We start from the raw sequence: 13,614 nt of genomic DNA, 5'->3' as shown, positions 1-13,614 counted from the left end.
CACATGGCTCCGCTCCGTACACCTCGTACACACATGGCTCCGCTCCGTGCACCTCGTACACACATGGCTCCGCTCCGTGCACCTCGTACACACATGGCTCCGCTCCGTGCACCTCGTACACACACGGCTCTGCTCCGTGCACCTCGTACACACATGGCTCTGCTCCGTACACCTCGTACACACATGGCTCTGCTCCGTACACCTCGTACACACATGGCTCTGCTCCGTACACCTCGTACACACATGGCTCCGCTCCGTACACCTCGTACACACATGGCTCCGCTCCGTACACCTCGTACACACACGGCTCCGCTCCGTACACCTCGTACACACACGGCTCTGCTACATCCACACTGTAAACCCCTCCTGACCCCACACATAAACTTCCCCTCATCCAGCACCATGACAACCAGCACAGCAGAGTCCTGCATACACTGAGGCCCCTGATCATGTGACCCCCTGACTCCTCCCCTCCAGTGACCTCATCACAGGTCCTGTGCGCACAGAGCAGCCATATATGTGGTGTGCGGCTCTGCAGGTGGAGGTAGGTGCTGGAGCCCCGTTATTCTCTCAGGATTATATATGACGCTTCCTCATATAGCGCTGCCATACTCCGCAGTGGTGTACAGGCTTGTGGCTGTGTGTAGGCTGCCGCTCCTCCGTGTGGAGCACACAGCTCTGGTATTACTATAGCTGGTTACAGGAGCTGCTCGGGTGGACTCTGCCCTGAGAACAGTGAGGTGCAGGGAGAATTATTATTACCGTTTCTTGTATATGAAGCGATAACTCGTAGACAGTGGGACAAATCGTGCGGCGCTCATTGTGGCATATTTTGATCTCCTCTCACCACGCCCATTTACCATTGCTTTCTCCCCTGACAGAAGGAGTTGTCAGAGGGACTGCAGGGTGTAGACCCAAGTACACTACTGTCCGCTGTATCCGGGACAGTTGGGATTAGAGATGAACTAATGGGCTTCTGGTCCAGCATCCAGGCCAGTGCTCCCTGGCGGCAGGATGGGATGCCGATAATCTCTTACCATCCGGTGTCCCCAGCGCGGCTTTTGATCCCTCAGGGCCAGAGCAACATCATCTGTGCGTCCTGCTCATCTTTAGTTGGGATCTGTGGATTATTTTTTGTTCCTTCATTCACAGTCGGAGCCGCCAGAACTTTCTCATCTTTATGTATCGTAGAATCATAAAATGTTTGCTTTGGGAGGAACCTCCAGGGTCATCTGGTCCAACCCCCTGCTAAAAGCAGGATTCACTAAATCATCCCAGACAGATGTCTGTCCAGCCTCTGCTTGAAGACTTCCATTGAAGGAGAACTCACCACCTCTCGTTGCAGCCTGTTCCACTCATTGATCGCCCTCACTGTCAAAAAGTTTTTTCTAATATCTAATCTATGTCGCCTCCCATTCAGTTTCATCCCATTGCTTCTAGTCTTTCCTTGTGTAAATGAGAATAAAGATGATCCCTCTACAGTGTGACAACCCTTGAGATATTTGTAGACAGCTATTAAGTCTCCTCTTAACCTTCTTTTTTTGTAAGGTAAACATTCCCAGATCCTTTAACCGTTCCTCCTACTACATACTTTGCAGTCCGCTCACCATCCTGGTTTCTCTTATCTTTGCTTTCTACAGTTTTTCAATGTCTCTTTTTTAAACGTTGCGCCCAGAGCTGGACAAAGTATTCTAGATGAGGCCTGACCAAGGAGGAGTAGAGGGTGATAATTACTTCCTATGATCTAGACTCTGATATTTTTATTACATCCTACAACTGTGTCTGCCTTTTCTGCTGCATAACCCTGTTGACTTGTGCAGTCTCTGATCTATTAATATACCCAAGCCTTTTTCACACTTGCTGTTGCTTAGTTCTATTAGACAAATTCTGTAGATGTAATGTTTGGTTTTCTTTCCCAGATGTAGAATCTTGCATTTTTACCTATTAAATACAATTCTATTAGTCGCTGCCCATTGTTGAAGCTTATCTAGATCCTTCTGAATCTTTTCTCTGTCATCTCTAGTGTTGGCTATCCCTCCTAGCTTTGCATTGTCTGCAAGTTTGATTAGTTTACCTTCAGTTCCCATATCTAGGTCATTTATAAAAATGTTGAACAACACTGGGGCCAGGATAGAGTCACTAAGCCAGTTATGAATCCAACTGTAGCCTTGTCAATCCCATACTTGGTCATTTTTTCAATAAGGATAGTATGAGATACTTTATCAAATGCTTTACTGAAGTTGAGCTATACTATACCGCATTTCCCTGATCCACCCAGTCTGTGATTCCATCATGGAATGAAATTAGAGTAGTCTGGCATGACTTGTTTGCTACAAACCCATGCTGGCTCTGTTTAATCACTGTATTCTTATCCAAGTACTTACATACATGCTGTTTAATAATTTGTTCAAAGATCTTTCCAGGTATAGAAGTAAGGCTCTCTGGCCTGTAATTTCCTGGTCTCCGTTTTCTTTATTTTTTGAAGATAGGGACAACATTTTCCCTTCTCCAGTCTTCTGGGGCTTCACCTGTTGTCCAGGATTTTTCAATGATTATGGCTTGTGGTTCTGCAATTTTCTCTAACTCTCTTTCTTTACCTTAGGATGTAATACATTAGGACCAGGAGATTTAAATTAATTTAAATTAGCTAAGCACACATACACACTGCTGCTTCCTTGTATGGTCTCTGCACTGTTGGGGATCAGATCATGTCTGTTAAGTAGGATACAGAAGAAGTGCAGTAGGAAACAGATATTCATGCCTGGTGGTGTAAACAGCAGAGCTCCTAGCTGCAGAGACTTCACAATCTGTCACCAATTGCGGTGGTTCATCGCTGCCACTTACCCAACACAATAATCTCAGGATTAGAAACAATGTGACTTTTCCTCATGAAGGCCATTCATGGCGTTGTGAAAAAAGTGATCAAGTCCTTGATCATTAGACCAATCTTCAGCTATCATGTTGTCCAGGAGAGAATCGAGACTCATTCCTGAAGAAGATAGACCTCTATTCCAACCTCAACTATTGTTTTGCTCTGCACCTTTTAGCCTTTGAGAGCAGTGGCGTGAGATCAATTTAGAGACTTTCACGAAGGAACATCACACTGGCCCTACTCCTCGGGTTATGGTCCAATTCAAGTACACATCTTAGCATTACATTAATTTGTTTGTGGTTCAACCATTTCTTAAGTGTCCTAAGAGTAGTTTTTCAACTTGATCATTACCTGACAGTGACAATTAACCCATTAACCCCGGAGCTTTTTTTGGTTTTGCGTTTTCGTTTTTTGCTCCCCTCCTTCCCAGAGCCATAACTTTTTTTTTATTTTTCCGTCAATATGGCCATGTGAGGGCTTATTTTTTGCGGGACGAGTTGTACTTTTGAATGACATCATTGGCTTTACCATGTCGTGTACTAGAAAATGGGAAAAAAATTCCAAGTGCGGTGAAATTGAAAACAAAGTGCAATTCCACACTCATTTTTTGTTTGGCTTTTTTGCTAGGTTCACTAAATGCTAAAACTGACCTGCCATTATGATTCTACAGGTCATTATGAGTTCATAGACTCCAAACATGTCTAGATTATTTTTTATCTAAGTGGTGAAAAAAGAATGGCAAACTTTGCTTAAAAAAAAATTGCTCAATATTCCGATACCCGTAGTGTCTCTATTTTTCGAGATCTGGGGTCGGGTGAGGGCTAATTTTTTGCGCGCCACACTGACGTTTTTAATTATATCATTTTAGTGTAGATACAATCTTTTCATCGCCCGTTATTGCATTTTAATGCAATGTCGCAGCGACCAAAAAAACGTTATTCTGTCATTTTGATTTTTTTTTTTCTCGCTACACCGTTTAGCGATCAGGTTAATCCTTTTTTTATTGATTGGGCGATTCTGAATGCGGCGATACCAAATATGTATAGGTTTGATTTTTATTTTTTTTTATTTTTTTTTAAGTGTGTTATTTGACTGAGTTTGACAGCGGCATTTAACTAATTAATAGGTGTGGACGGATGTCGATTCTGCCCTCGCCTATTGCGGGCACGTCAGCTGTTCAAAACGGCTGACATGTCCCAGCTTTGATGCGTGCTCACCTCCAGAACCCGCATCAAAGCGGGGGTTCTGCCATCGGATGTACTATTCTGTTCGATGGCAGAAAGGGATTAACATGCTCCTGATGGAGGCACATCACAAGTCACGCCATCTGTCTTGTGGTCCACCCAAAACTCCATTTAGCTTGGTTACATATTTATCATGTTTTGTAGCTGTTATCATTTTGGTTGTTTTTAATTTGTTTGTGTTTTATATTAATAAGGCTGGTTTCACACTTGCGTTTTGATCTGCAGCGTTTTTTTGTACGCGTTTTGCCACGTTTAACAACACATGCGTTTTTTTGCTGCATGCGTTCGGTCGCAGAAATGCAACATGTAGTAATTTCTAGAGGCGTTTTTTTGCCGCAAAGAAACGCATGCGTTTTTTGGGGGCAAAAAAAGTATTGCTGTTTATGTAAACGCATGTGTTTTTAAGCACATGCGTTTGCTTGCGTTAAAAACGCATGCGTTTTTATAGAAAAAAACAAGAATGCACACTGACAAGCCACCCCCCACCATCAAGGTGATAAAGGGATCCAAACCCTAACCCTAAAGGTACCTTCACACTGAACGATATTGCTAGCGATCCGTGACGTTGCAGCGTCCTGGCTAGCGATATCGTTGAGTTTGACAGGCAGCAGCGATCAGGATCCTGTTGTGCCATCGTTGGTCGGAGCAGTAAGGCCAGAACTTTATTTAGTCGCTGGATCTCCTGTAGACATCGCTGGATCGGCGTGTGTGACGCCGATTCAGCGATGTCTTCACTGGTAACAGGGTAAACATCGGGTTACTAAGCGCAGGGCCGTGCTTAGTAACCCGATGTTTACCCTGGTTACCAGCGTAAACGTAAAAAAAAACAAACACTACATACTTACATTCCGGTGTCTGTCCCCCGGCGCTGTGCTTCTCTGCACTGTGTCAGCGCCGGCCGGCCGGAAAGCAGAGCACAGCGGTGACGTCACCGCTGTGCTTTCCGGCTGGCGCTTAGTAACCCGATGTTTACCCTGGTTACCAGGGGACTTCGCATAGTTGATCGCTGGAGAGCTGTCTGTGTGACAGCTCTCCAGCGACCACACAGCGACGCTGCAGCGATCGGGATCGTTGTCTAGATCGTTGCAGCGTTGCTAAATGTGACGGTACCTTAACCCTAACCCTAACCCTGACAAGCCACCCCCCACCATCAAGGTGATAAAGGGATCCAAACCCTACCCCTAACCCTACCCTTGACAAGCCACCCCCCACCATCAAGGTGATAAAGGGATCCAAACCCTAACCCTACCCCTAACCCTGACAAGCCACCCCCCACCATCAAGGTGATAAAGGGATCCAAACCCTAACCCTACCCCTAACCCTAACCCTATGACAGTCAATACTCTACGAGTTTATATTTTTAGTACTCTATAGCAATACCGTATATCTTGGGGTGTCCACATTGAACAAAGCTTTTTATTAGTAGAATGTCCTGGTCACCAGGTCAACATAATAGCCAATTCCTATGGATCCCTAGGGTTAGGGGTAGGGTTAGGGGTAGGGTTAGGATCCCTTTATCACCTTGATGGTGGGGGGTGGCTTGTCAGGGTTAGGGGTAGGGTTAGGGTTAGGGTTTGGATCCCTTTATCACCTTGATGGTGGGGGGTGGCTTATCAGTGACCTGGTGAACAGGACATTCTTCTAATAAAAAGCTACCCCTAACCCTAGGGATCCTAACCCTAACCCTATCCCTAACCCTAGCTATTTCTATTTATAGTGGGTTTTCTAGTTGATTTTGATGATTGGCAGCAGTCACACACTTCTCAGCATGCATTTCAAAAACGCAAACGCATGTAAATGCGTCAAAACGCCACGATTTTTTTACCCAATGCAAAAACGCATGCGTCAAAAAAACGCAGCGTTTAAACGAGTTTACATGCGTTTTTTCACCACCTGCGTTTTTTTTTAAACGCTGCAGATCAAAACGCAAGTGTGAAACCAGCCTTATACATGTTTTCTGTGCAGTAATTCCAGATGTGGTTTTGCATAATTTTTTTTGCCGTTCACAAATGTATTAATACATTTTAAGTAAGGGTGGGTGTTGGCATCCTGTATAGTTAGGATATTCTGCTCTATTTAGCACCTAATGGAGTGTTGGTTACGGTGGATCTGTACATTCCAGATTCTGGCTGTTATATTATATTATCTTGTATACGCATCGGCAGTGCGCCCCCTGCCTGCATGCACATGTTTGCTCTGCCCCCCCCAGCTTTCGGCGTCTATACGCAGTGATGGCACATCTGCGCCTCGCTGTGTGACGCCGAGGCCGGGTGGTGTCATGGTTGGCATACTGAAACGTGCATCACATCTGCCCGGGAGGTCACTTCCGGTTACGTGATACCGCTATGGGACCGGCATCAATGACTGCATTTCGTTTAAATACTGCATAGGACATGGGTAGTGTGTGCCCCCTGACCAAGGCAAGACCGAAACGTGCATTGGGGCAGGCACACACTCCCGTTGGGTCCTCACCAGGAGCTGCGCACTCTGCACTGTACATCCAGGTAAAGAGTCTGCATGTTTAACCCCTTAACGACCGCCGATACGCCTTTTAACGGCGGCCGCTAAGGGTACTTAATCCACAGCGCCGTTAATTAACGGCGCTGTGGAAAAAGTGAATAGCGCCCCCCAGAGTCGGATTTTCTCTGGAGTCTCGGTTGCCGAGGGTAGCCGAGACCCCAGAGAACATGATTCGGGGGGTTTTTACCGACCCCCGAGTTGCGATCGCCGGTAATTAACCGTTTACCGGCGGTCGCAACAAAAAAAAAAAAAACGCGATTTGCCGTTTAATTTCTCTGTCCTCCGATGTGATCGCACATCGGAGGACAGAGAAATGTGGTTCCCGATGGCCCCCAATAGCCCCCCAATACTTACCTACCTCCCCCGGTGCTACTCGTGTCTCCCCATGGGCGCCGCCATCTTTTTTCCGGGAAAAAATGGCGGGCGCACGCGCAGTGCGCCCGCCGCCCGGCACCCGGATGTTCTTTGGGGTCTCGGCTGCCGGGGGTAGCCGAGACCCCAAAGAACATGATCGGGGTCGGTTTGCACCGACCCCTGCTTTGCGATCGCCGGTAATTAACAGTTTACCGGCGACCGCAAAAAAAAAAAAAAAAAAAAAAAAAGCGATCAGTTATTTCTCTGTCCTCTGATGTGATCGCACATCAGAGGACAGAGAAATAGGGGGATTCGGGGACCCTATCATACTCACCCGGGGTCCCTGGGTCCTCTTCTGTCTTCTCCTGCCAGCCGGCTTTTTCATCATGGCGGGCGCATGCGCAGTGCGCCCGCCATCTGCTGCCATCTGCCGGCCGGCAGGAGAAGACAAGTTGGGGCTAAAATTAGGGTTAGGGTTAGGGTTAGAGTTAGGGTTAGGGTTAGAGTTAGGGTTAGAGTTAGGGTTAGGGTTAGAGTTAGGGTTAGAGTTAGGGTTAGGGTTAGAGTTAGGGTTAGAGTTAGGGTTAGAGTTAGGGTTAGGGTTAGAGTTAGGGTTAGGGTTAGAGTTAGGGTTAGGGTTAGAGTTAGGGTTAGGGTTAGGGTTAGGGTTAGGGTTAGAGTTAGGGTTAGAGTTAGGGTTAGAGTTAGGGTTAGGGTTAGAGTTAGGGTTAGAGTTAGGGTTAGGGTTGGGGCTAAATTTAGGGTTAGGGTTAGGGCTAGGGTTAGAGTTAGGCTACTTTCACACTAGCGTTTTTTGGCTTCCGTCGCAATGCGTCGTTGGAGAAAAAACGCATCCTGCAAAAGTGCTTGCAGGATGCGTTTTTTCTCCATTGGCTTGCATTAGCGACGCATTGTGACGGATTGCCACATGTCGCATCCGTCGTGCGACGGATGCGTCGTGCTTCGGCGGACCGTCAACACAAAAAAAACTGCATGTAACTTTTTTGTGCGACGTGTCCGCCATTTCCGACCGCGCATGCGTGGCCGGAACTCCGCCCCCGCCTCCCCGCACCTCACAATGGGGCAGCGGATGCGTTGAAAAAACAGCATCCGCTGCACCCGTTGTGCGGCGCTTACAACGCTAGCGTCGGTACGTCGGCCCGACACACTGCGATGGGCCGAGTACGACGCTAGTGTGAAAGTAGCCTTAGGCTTCTTTCACACTTGCGTCGGTACGGGGCGGTCGCAATGCGTCGGCCCGATGTACCGACGCACGTTGTGAAAATTGTGCACAACGTGGGCAGCGGATGCAGTTTTTCAACGCATCCGCTGCCCAGTCTATGTCCTGGGGAGGAGGGGGCAGAGTTACGGCCACGCATCCGCGGAAATGGCGGACGCGACGTACAAAAAAAAGTTACATTGAACTTTTTTTGTGACGACGGGGGCTAAAGTTATGGTTAGGGTTGGGGCTAAAGTTAGGGTTGGGGCTAAAGTTAGGGTTAGAGTTGGGATTAGGGTTAGCGTTTGGATTAGGGTTGGGATTAGTGTTACGTTTGGGATTAGGGTTGGGATTAGGGTTAGGGTTGGGATTAGGGTTAGGGGTGTGTTGGATTTAGGGTTTTGATTAGGGTTATGGTTAGGGTTGAGATTAGGGCTGTTTTGGGGTTAGGGTTGTGATTATCGTTAGGGTTGTGATTAGGATTATGGATCGGGTTGAGATTAGGGTTAGGGCTGTGTTGGGGTTAGGGTTGGAGTTAGAATTCAGGGGTTTCCACTGTTTAGGTACATCAGGGGGTCTCCAAACACGACAGCCAATTTTGCGCTAAAAAAGTCAAATGGTACTCCCTCCCTTCTGAGCTCTGCCGTGCGCCCAAACAGTGGTTTACCCCCACATATGGGGCATCAGCGTACTCGGGATAAATTGGACAACAACTTTTGGGGTCCAATTTCTCCTGTTACCCTTGTGAAAATAAAAACTTGGGGGCTAAAAATCTTTTTTGTTGGAAAAAAATATATTTTTTTATTTTCACTACTCTGCATTATAAATTTCTGTGAAGCACTTGAGCTTTCAAAGTTCTCACCACATATCTAGATAAGTTCCTTGGGGGGTCTATTTTCCAAAATGGGGTCACTTGTTGGGGGTTTCTACTGTTTAGGTACATTAGGGGTCTGCAAACGCAACATAACGCCCGCAGACAATTCTATCAAAGTCTGCATTCCAAAATGGCGCTCCTTCCCTTCCGAGCTCTGCCGTGCGCCCAAACAGTGGTTTACCCCCACATATGGGGTGTCGGCGTACTCAAGACAAATTGTACAACAGCTTCTGGGGTCCATTTTCTCCTGTTACCCTTGGTAAAATAAAAATTTGGAGGCAAAATATCATTTTTGTAAAAAAATCGCATTTTTTCTATTTTCACGGCTCTACGTTATAAACTTCTGTGAAGCACCTGGGGGTTTAAAGTGCTCACCACACATCTAGATAAGTTCCTTAAGGGGTCTAGTTTCCAAAATGGTGTCATATGTGGGGGGTCTCTACTGTTTAGGCACATCAGCGGCTCTCCAAACGTGACATGGCGTCCGATCTCAATTCCAGCCAATTCTACATTGAAAAAGTAAAACGACACTCCTTCTCTTCCAAGCTCTGCGGTGCGCCCAAACAGTGGTTTACCCCCATATATGGGGTATCGACGTACTCAGGAGAAATTGCACAACAACTTTTGTGGTCTAATTTCTCCTGTTACCCTTGTGAAAATAAAAATTTGGGGGCAAAAAGATCATTTTTGTAGAAAAAATGAGATTTTTTATTTTCACGGCTCTACGTTATAAACTTCTGTGAAGCACTTGGGGGTTCAAAGTGCTCACCACACATCTAGATAAGTTCCTTAAGGGGTCTAGTTTCCAAAATGGTATCACTTGTGGGGGGTTTCCACTGTTTAGGCACATCAGGGACTCTCCAAACGCGACATGGCATCCGATCTCAATTCCAGCCAATTCTGCATTGAAAAAGTCAAACGGTGCTCCTTCAATTCCAAGCTCTGCGGTGCGCCCAAACAGTGGTTTACCTCCACATATGGGGTATCGACGTACTCAGGAGAAATTGCACAACAACTTTTGTGGTCTAATTTCTCCTGTTACCCTTGTGAAAATAAGAATTTGTGGGCGAAAAAATCATTTTTGTGAAAACAAATGCGATTTTTTATTTTCACGGCTCTACGTTATAAACTTCTGTGAAGCACTTGGGGGTTCAAAGTGCTCACCACACATCTAGATAAGTTCCTTGGGGGGTCTAGTTTCCAAAATGGTGTCACTTGTGGGCGGTTTCCACTGTTTAGGCACATTAGGGGCTCTCCAAACGCGACATGGCGTCCGATCTCAATTCCAGCCAATTCTGCATTGAAACAGTCAAACGGTGCTCCTTCACTTCCAAGCTCTGCGGTGCGCCCAAACAGTGGTTTACCTCCACATATGGGGTATCGGTGTACTCAGGAAAAATTGCACAACAAAATTTGTGGTTAAATTTCTGTTTTTACACTTGTGAAAATTAAAAAAAATGGTTCTGAAGTAAAATGTTTGCAAAAAAAAGTAAAATGTTCATTTTTTTCTTCCACATTGTTTTAGTTCCTGTGAAGTACGTAAAGGGTTAATAAACTTCTTGAATGTGGTTTTGAGCAGCTTGAGGGGTGCAGTTTTTAGAATGGTGTCACACTTGGTTATTTTCTATCATATAGACCCCTCAAAATCACTTCAAAGGTGATGTGGTCCCTAAAAAAAACATGGTGTTGTAAAAATGAGAAATTGCTGGTCAACTTTTAACCCTTATAACTCCCTAACAAAAAAAAAAATTGTTTCCAAAATTGTGCTGATGTAAAGTAGACATGTGAGAAATGTTATTTATTAACTATTTTTTGTGACATATCTCTCTGATTTAAGGGCATAAAAATACAAAGTTTGAAAATTGCAAAATTTTAAAAATTTTCGCCATATTTCCATTTTTTTCATAAATAATCGCAAGTAATATCGAAGAAATGTTACCACTAACTTGAAGTACAACATGTCACGAAAAAACAGTCTCAGAATCAGCGGGATCCGATAAAGCGTTCCAGAGTTATAACCTCATAAAGTGACACTGGTCAGAATTGTAAAAATTGGCTCGGTCATTAAGTACCAAATTGGCTCTGTCACTAAGGGGTTAATTACTAGGTTGAGGCTAATATTATGGTCCTTATATGTTATTAATAGGCTGTGTAGTAATGCTGCTTGTGTTTTGTATATAATGCGCAGTACCAATATTGGTTAATGTTATTACCGTATGTGCATAAAAAATAAACCTTCACACAAAAAAGGGAGATGCTTCAGGTTTCAGAAAATGGCGACATTAGCAATTTCCTTTTCTTTCAAACTTCAGTTTTTTTTTCATCACTTAAATAAAAAGAACCTATACAGGTCCTTCTCAAAAAATTAGCATATAGTGTTAAATTTCATTATTTACCATAATGTAATGATTACAATTAAACTTTAATATATTATAGATTCATTATCCACCAACTGAAATTTGTCAGGTCTTTTATTGTTTTAATACTGATGATTTTGGCATACAACTCCTGAAAACCCAAAAAACCTGTCTCAATAAATTAGCATATTTCACCCGTCCAATCAAATAAAAGTGTTTTTTAATAACAAACAAAAAAACCATCAAATAATAATGTTCAGTTATGCACTCAATACTTGGTCGGGAATCCTTTGGCAGAAATGACTGCTTCAATGCGGCGTGGCATGGAGGCAATCAGCCTGTGACACTGCTGAGATGTTATGGAGGCCCAGGATGCTTCAATAGCGGCCTTAAGCTCATCCAGAGTGTTGGGTCTTGCGTCTCTCAACTTTCTCTTCACAATATCCCACAGATTCTCTATGGGGTTCAGGTCAGGAGAGTTGGCAGGCCAATTGAGCACAGTAATACCATGGTCAGTAAACCATTTACCAGTGGTTTTGGCACTGTGAGCAGGTGCCAGGTCGTGCTGAAAAATGAAATCTTCATCTCCATAAAGCATTTCAGCCGATGGAAGCATGAAGTGCTCCAAAATCTCCTGATAGCTAGCTGCATTGACCCTGCCCTTGATGAAACACAGTGGACCAACACCAGCAGCTGACATGGCACCCCACACCATCACTGACTGTGGGTACTTGACACTGGACTTCAGGCATTTTGGCATTTCCTTCTCCCCAGTCTTCCTCCAGACTCTGGCACCTTGATTTCCGAATGACATGCAAAATTTGCTTTCATCAGAAAAAAGTACTTGGGACCACTTAGCAACAGTCCAGTGCTGCTTCTCTGTAGCCCAGGTCAGGCGCTTCTGCCGCTGTTTATGGTTCAAAAGTGGCTTTACCTGGGGAATGCGGCACCTGTAGCCCATTTCCTGCACACGCCTGTGCACGGTGGCTCTGGATGTTTCCACACCAGACTCAGTCCACTGCTTCCTCAGGTTCCCCAAGGTCTGGAATCGGTCCTTCTCCACAATCTTCCTCAGGGTCCGGTCACCTCTTCTCGTTGTACAGCGTTTTCTGCCACATTGTTTCCTTCCAACAGACTTACCATTGAGGTGCCTTGATACAGCACTCTGGGAACAGCCTATTTGTTGAGAAATTTCTTTCTGGGTCTTACCCTCTTGCTTGAGGGTGTCAATGATGGCCTTCTTGACATCTGTCAGGTCGCTAGTCTTACCCATGATGGGGGTTTTGAGTAATGAAGCAGGCAGGGAGTTTTTAAAAGCCTCAGGTATCTTTTGCATGTGTTTAGAGTTAATTAGTTGATTCAGAAGATTAGGGTAATAGGTCGTTTAGAGAACCTTTTCTTGATATGCTAATTTATTGAGACAGGTTTTTTGGGTTTTCAGGAGTTGTATGCCAAAATCATCAGTATTAAAACAATAAAAGACCTGACAAATTTCAGTTGGTGGATAATGAATCTATAATATATGAAAGTTTAATTGTAATCATTACATTATGGTAAATAATGAAATTTAACACTATATGCTAATTTTTTGAGAAGGACCTGTACATGTCTGGTATCTGCGTACTTCTACTGACTTTGGGAATCATAATGGCAGGTCCGTATTACAACATAGTGAACATGTTAAATAAAAAAAAAAAACAACAAACAGTTGTGGAATTGCACTTTTTTTTGTAATTTCACCGCACTCTGATTTTTTTTTTACCCGTTTTCCATATGGTAAAAATCAATGGTGTAATTTAGAAGTACAATGCAAAAAAACAAGCCCTCATGCTGCTTATATTAATGGAAAAATAAAAAATGTATGGCTCTGGGAAGAAGGGGAGCAAAAAACGAAATGCAATTCGCAAGGGCGTGAAAGGGTTATTACCCCCTTCCCCTTGCCAAAAAATGCAACACAACTATTAAATGTTACATTGCTAAGTAGCTTCATGCCAGGAAAAGAGCATTCAGTATTGTTGTTGGGTGTACAATTGCTAACTTAGACTATTTAAAACAAGTAATAAAAAATTTATATTAATGGATTGCAGCACTAATGTGCAATTAAAGTGTTTCTAAAGACCCGATCTGACATAGGGTGTAGACTAAAGGTACCTTCACACGAAGCGACGCTGCAG

At 44.5% G+C, this 13,614-nt stretch overlaps 1 protein-coding gene across 1 annotated transcript in view; it reads left to right on the top strand.

The window, feature by feature from the left end:
* Positions 1-486: 486 nt before the first annotated feature.
* Positions 487-13,614, top strand: part of LOC143766263 (gastrula zinc finger protein XlCGF66.1-like) — a 48,410-nt gene continuing 35,282 nt past the window's right edge. Inside the window, exon 1 of the mRNA XM_077253794.1 lies at positions 487-544. The gene's annotated coding sequence lies outside the window, so the exon portion shown is untranslated. The remainder of the gene's footprint in view (positions 545-13,614) is intronic.

Source organism: Ranitomeya variabilis, chromosome 4 (genome assembly GCF_051348905.1).
Source record: "Ranitomeya variabilis isolate aRanVar5 chromosome 4, aRanVar5.hap1, whole genome shotgun sequence".
Taxonomy (NCBI): Eukaryota; Metazoa; Chordata; class Amphibia; order Anura; family Dendrobatidae; genus Ranitomeya; species Ranitomeya variabilis.
The sequence above is the reverse complement of the archived record's forward strand: the minus strand, read 5'-3'. Positions and strand labels throughout refer to the sequence as shown.